Source organism: Octopus bimaculoides, chromosome 16 (genome assembly GCF_001194135.2).
Source record: "Octopus bimaculoides isolate UCB-OBI-ISO-001 chromosome 16, ASM119413v2, whole genome shotgun sequence".
Classification (NCBI taxonomy): Eukaryota; Metazoa; Mollusca; class Cephalopoda; order Octopoda; family Octopodidae; genus Octopus; species Octopus bimaculoides.
Genome location: NC_068996.1, coordinates 47,869,100 through 47,875,956, shown reverse-complemented (window position 1 = coordinate 47,875,956; position 6,857 = coordinate 47,869,100).

The window sequence follows — 6,857 nt, the reverse complement described above, 5'->3', positions numbered from 1 at the left end:
GTGCAACATCCCAAAGCTTTCTCAGAAGCATTTAAATGAAGTGTGTGCTTACTTAAGAAAGCGTTTAAATCTATAGAAAATATTGCATTCGGAACCATATATATATAAAAAAATGTAATACGATTTGAGGGTGAAAAGCCACGCTCGGAAATATGCGGACCTAGACAAAGATATGTGTTCATATCGACACATGATATAATTATTCATACACTGCAGAAATTCGTACAAATATATGTTAATGCACAATTATAGACACACACGTGTGTACGAAAATATATAGATTAGATGACTGGGCATATCTATGATTACACAAACCTAGACAAAATGTAAGCGTCTGGGAGTAGATAGACGAATAGGCATATATTAGATATAGTCCAAAGTCCAAGTGTCCAATTCGTCACGAAAATGTTATTTTGTAGTTTTGATGTGATGACAGAAGACTGTAGTAAACGTAGTAGAAACTGGATCCCTTGAATTTTAAATGTTAAACTTCTATCGAGGACCAGGCTGAGATTTGAATCATAGCTCTCAGATTTTCCGGTTTTGAACCACGAAAATTATTCCGGTCTAGAACCATAGAAAAGTATTAATGAATGGATAAAGTACTAATGATTGAATAGTTGTGAATTTTAAGCGTCACTGTTGAAAAAAAGTATTCACACCTACGTAAATACGGCTCGGCCAATCAGCGTAGGCTGACTTGTTATGGCTGAGACGGCAAAACTTCAAATGAAGTTTCTATGTCTTTCCGCCAAATAATTTGGCCGAAAATTCTGGAAGGATGGTTAACAGTTATAAAAATACTAGCAAATTCGACCTAATCAGAGAGCTACTAAGTCGTCTAGGCAATGTCTCATTGAATTGTTCTCTCTCCTCCTCTTTCACTTTTAAGTAACATGCTTATATCGTAGTTGATAAAAGGCACTACTCTTTGCTTGTAGTTTTCAGTAAACAGGATAATTTTATACAGTGATAAATTTCCTTGCACTGCCTTCATTACAATATTATACAGAAAAGATTCTTTACCGTTATGTTCATTGAGCACCTGTCCATTAATTTGTTGAAGGTACACGTGTAAATATAATGACGCAAGTTAATAGAGTATTTGCAAAACTCACCTTAGTGTGATCATTGGCTACGGATAAAACTTGTCGGAAGTCTCTACTAAGTAGTTTTATCTTGCCTCTGACAAGTCTCTTTACATCTGTAATAACTTGTAAGCATTTGTGAAACGAATTTCATCATTTTCTTATGTCCAAGACGAATACATACATAATTTCTCCTTTAACAGATTTCAAATCATGACAGCTTCTTCCTCGAGGAACATAAAGTATTAATTAACATGCAAAGGTGAGAATTTTCTGGATCACTTGGACTACTTTTATATACATTGTGATTTCTTTTTCTTGATGCCCACTTTCTTTATCTTTCATTGAAAATATACTGAGTGGAAATTTCATCGTATTAGAAATTATGTGGATTTGAAGAAAACACTTCAGTTTGAACTATGAAATTAAAGTAGAATCGCAGTGACATTGAGCTTCTGTATTTTGATGCGGTTCACCTTTTCCAAAAGTACATTCATTCTTGATCTGGAAGATGGATATCAAGTCTGTAATCTTTGAAATCTCATATATCTTTTATTGTCACAACTTCCGCATCGCTTCAGGAGATGTGTCGATAAATAAGATATGTTATTTTGGTATCGCATATTCATTTCTTTTTCGAAGTTTGTCATTAGCAGACGGTAATAATAACAATGTCGTTGGCAGAATTGTTTTATTTCTAAAGAAACACAATCGTGTCCTTTGTAAACGTATTTTAAAACGTATTCATTAGATTTCACAGATGAACGTTTTTCGAAATTAAGGTGTGAGTGGTACATTTTGCAGTAGAAATGTATTATATGGTACTACATACGAAATAGCGTTTACCTTGCAATCCGCTATTACGCCGACGATATTCAGGATATCCGTTTACATTTTAAACGGTTTCTTCCCGGAAGCTTTTATGAAATTTCTTCTGACACGATCCTCATCTATAAGTCTGCTAATAACTTATGCCACAGGATCGATGAATCATAAATTTCTTCACAAGTTCATGCAGATCTTCATTTTCACTCGGAATTTCTGCTGAGACTAATATAACAATATTATCTCAATTTCTTATTTTACCCATATTTCGAAGACTAATTACCATATGAAAATATGAATTCTTATATCAGGTTGCATGTGAGTGTAACTTCAAACATACGCTACTCATTTAAATCATCTATATACTCCATTAAGGTCAGCTTTGCGCATTTCAGTTATTAAATCTGGACGATATTCCACAATATCATTTCTTCATAGATTATTGACAGTTTCTGGGTATTTTTAATTACAGGTGTACGTTAGATGATGGTCAAGCTTGCTGCCCAAACCTACTATTGAGAGTAATGTTGCATGTTACTTGAATTTCGAGTAAATCAAGGAAAAAATATAACTGTTTTTGTCTCCTCTGGCTGCAAAGAATTCAGTCAGCTCACAGTGCCGTTTAACTTGAAATAGAGAACGGTTACTTTCTGTACTCTGCAGAAACAATCATTCATACGTCGATTAAATATTGTTGAAAAACTTTCCCTGGTCTGAATTCGTCTTTGTACATAGAATGATAACTGAAAAATTTTTACAAAATTATCAGCAGAACTCTTGCATGTTCACTGCAACTATTTATATTAGTTCTTTTGAAGATTTAAAGTCTGTTTTTGAAAAAAATTACTAAATTTAAGGCAATATCATCTCAGACAGGTTTTCGAACTGAAGTAGAAACAACGAGAATCGACTAATAATTTCCTTATTAAGAGGCTCAACACGCATGCTACTTAATGTAAATTTTCTGTAATGAAAAATGGCTCAGAAAGTAAAGCTTATAAACTGATGTTTATGAAACATTTGTGTTCAGACAAAAAGCCTTTTTATCTAAAGTGTCACATCTCAGTCTTGCTTCGACATTTTGGAAAATAGTATTGAAAGCGAACATTTAAGGGCGGATCAAAAATATGGCAAAGTTCTAGTAAAAATAATTGAGCAAAATCTGGCCAAAAATTGCAAGATTGGTGAATCATCACATCTTTGTGGATCTCATTCTGCATACGGAAAAGAAGATGCTTTGTTATAAAATGGTTAATTTCAACAAATTTAGCGGATCAAAAGCATTATTTTTTTGTCAAATCTGTACATAACATTTTGTGAGTTCTAACCAGTAGGACGAAAAGAAACTAACTTCGAATATTAAACGTGAAGCAAATGATAAACCATATCGGGGGAATTGTTAATTGCAGATAAGGCGGATGTCGGACTTAGGAAACACTAACAAGTTGGAATTCCTCTGTTTTGACGGGGTTTTCCAGATGTTTTTCACGGTGCACTTGTAAGTACTCTGGAATATCTTTTTAGTCCCCAAAATTTGCGAAAAATGATGTTTTTTTAATCCCCAACCTCCTCCTATCCAACTGATTTTGGGCAATTTTGTGAGTACTACGTACGATGATTTGAGGCGGGATGGGGTTGGGGGAGCATTACGCACCTAAAAATATTATAGGAGAAGCCTTTTCGGTGGAAAAAAAAAGAGTTATTTTCAGACGTAAAGGTGAGTGAGTTAAGGGAGATTTGGCTGTTGATTCTAGCATATCTCATGATTGCAAAATTTTAGGGTTGATAAAAATCATAAATTTTCCCCAAAAAATTTTTAACAGCATAAATGAGTTTATTCTATTAATAGGGAGAAAATATTGAAAAATATCAATACTTGTTAGAGTGAGAAAGAAACGAATGAGCCAAATCTCTCTTTAACCACACACTCCCCGCCTGAAAATGTTTACTTTGTTTTTATCGAAAAGGCTTCTCCCATAACTTTTCAAGTGCGTAATGCCACCCCTCCCCTCAAATCATACGTAGTGCCCACAAAATCGACCGAAATCGATCGGGGGATGTAGTATCCCTCCATCATTTTTCGCAAATAGTTTTGGCTAAAAAGATAGTCCTTAGCAATTCCAAAGGCACCGGAAAAAAAAAAATCTGAAAAAAATCCCCGTCAAAACGGAGAAATTCCAACTTGTTGGTATTTCCTAAGTCCGACGTCCGCCATGGATAACCTTACAGCTGCTACTTATTACTGTGGGATATGCACCGTTAATCCAGCTTAGTTATGAACAAAGTTCTCATTAATAATAAACAAACTTGCTGATAGCTATTTAACTTTTTTTAACGATGGCTCAAAAGAGTTAGAGGCGTCACATCTTTGCCTCTTTTACATCAGTGAACATGATTTCAAGATGAAGAATTGGATGATAAAAAGATTTGAATCTTATCATTCGAATATACTTTATAATTGGTACACGTTTCTCTTAACGTCCCCCTCGCCGCCACCTTCAACACTTTACTTGTGGTTAATAATCTTTATAAAGTAAATACCTAAAATTCCTTTACCGAGTCATTTTGACTCAAAGGGCCTGTTTTCCGGTTTTCATGCCGTATATATACACCCCACCTGAACGGGACGCGAATTTTTTTCTGCAAGAGTTCCAGACCCCAGTTATGAACTCATTTGCATACAGCCAATCAGAGCTCAACTATCAAACTAATCTATGAGCGCATAACAAGTCATGAGTAAGGAATGACCATGCTTCTTTTCTCTTTTAATAATGCTTGTTGTTCTTATTCTTGTTCCAACCATGGCTGCCTTTGCGTAGTTTGTGTGTTGTACTTTGTTAAACAGTTAGAGGAGACGGTTACTAGCACATCACCTTCTACCCATATTTTTCTCATCCACATCTTTACCATTTGGACTGTATGCGTGAGGGGGAAAAATTTCGCGGACGGGACGTCGGTCCGTTGTAGAATTACTCACTTTTGCCAGCTGATTAGAGTGGCAAAACGATGTGTTAGGTTCAAAAACACAACGCACCGCCCGGTACAGGAATCGAAACTACAGTCTTAAGTTCATGAGTTCAACATCTTAACCATTAAGCCACGCACCTTCACCATAACTTTTATAACTATGAATTAATTGGTGCAGACATTCTGAAAGGTATGACTTGTTTCTATGTTTCTGAGTATGTATGTATGTATGTATGTTGTTGGCACTCCGTCGCTTACGACGTCGAGGATTCCACTTGATCCGATCAACGGAACAGCCTGCTCGTGAAATTAACGTGCAAGTGGCTGAGCACTCCACAGACACGTGTACCCTTAACGTAGTTCTCGGGGAGATTCAGCGTGACACAGAGTGAGACAAGGCTAGCTTTTTGAAATACAAGTACAACAGAAACAGGAAGAAAGAGTGAGAGGAAGTTGTGGTGGAAGAGTACAGCAGGGTATGCCACCATCCCCTGCCGGAGCCTCGTGGAGCTTTAGGTGTTTTCGCTCAATAAACACTCACAACGCCCGGTCTGGGAATCGAAACCGCGATCATATGAACCCGAGTCCGCTGCCCTAACCATTGGGCCATTGCGCCTCCATTAGGATGTATGTATGTATGTATGTATGTATGTATGTACGTATGTATGTATGTACTTACCGTCAGTAAAAGGTAATATAATTAAAGTTTCTGTATTGGATTCTGTTAAAACTAAAATCTGTTCAGCATTTCCTGTTCCAACATTCATAAACTTTATAAATTCCACAGAAATATGTGGAATTATAACTCAATGTTCTTATGAAAGCGTCAACAATGCATCATTATTTGTTCGGATGCATCAGAAAGGAGATTAAGAATTTGTGTTGGTTACAAAATTACTTGTAAATGACAAGAGTCTTTTTTTTTTCTACTCATCTTGGAGCCAAATCCACTGATATACAAGCGGTAGGGTTTGTTTTTCTAAACAAAATTAAAGAAAAGGAGTGGCTGTGTGGTAAGTAGCTTGCTTACGAACCACATAGTCCCCTGTTCATTCCCACTGCGTGGCACCTTGGGCAAAGTGTCTTCTACTATAGCCTCGGGCCGACCAAAGCCTTGTGAGCGGATTTGGTAGACGGAAACTGAAAGAAGCCCGTCATATATATGTGTATATATATATATGTGTGTGTGTGTGTATGTGTGTTTGTGTGTCTGTGTTTGTCTCCCAACATCGCTTGACAACCGATGCTGGTGTGTTCACGTCCCTGTAACTTAGCGGTTCGGCAAAAGAGACCGATAAAATAAGGTTACAAAGAATAAGTCCTGGGGTCGATTTGCTCGACTAAAGGCGGTGCTCCAGCATGGCCGCAGTCAAATGACTGAAACAAGTAAAAGAGTAAAAAAAAGAGTGATGCAAACTGGCATATTAATTTGGACGAAGGCTCTACGACACTGTGTACAAAAAATATGGTGCCTCTTTAGTCGACAGATTTCAGATAGGTCTCAAAACTGGTAATTCCTCTTTCGAACACTGTATACAATTTATATTGTTAGGAATCGATGACCTAATTACCTGTCAGGATGACGAACGCTTCTCTGTAGCAATCCAAAACGAAGTGAAGAATTGAGAAAATGCAGTCACTGCTGGATTTAAAGTTGCTGCTTCAAATGATCTAGATAAACTAATTATTAATCTATCCTCTCTTTTACTCATTTACTTCTTTCAGTCATTTGACTGTGGCCATACTGGAGTACCGTCTTTAGTCGAGCAAATCGACCTCAGGACTTATTCTTTGTAAGCCAAGTACTTATTCTAGCGGTCTATATTGCCGAACTGCTTAGTTACGGGGACATAAACACACCCGCATGGGTTGTCAAGCGATGTAGGGGGGACAAACACAGACATACAAACACGCACACACACACACACACACACACATATATATATATATATATATATATATATATATATATACATA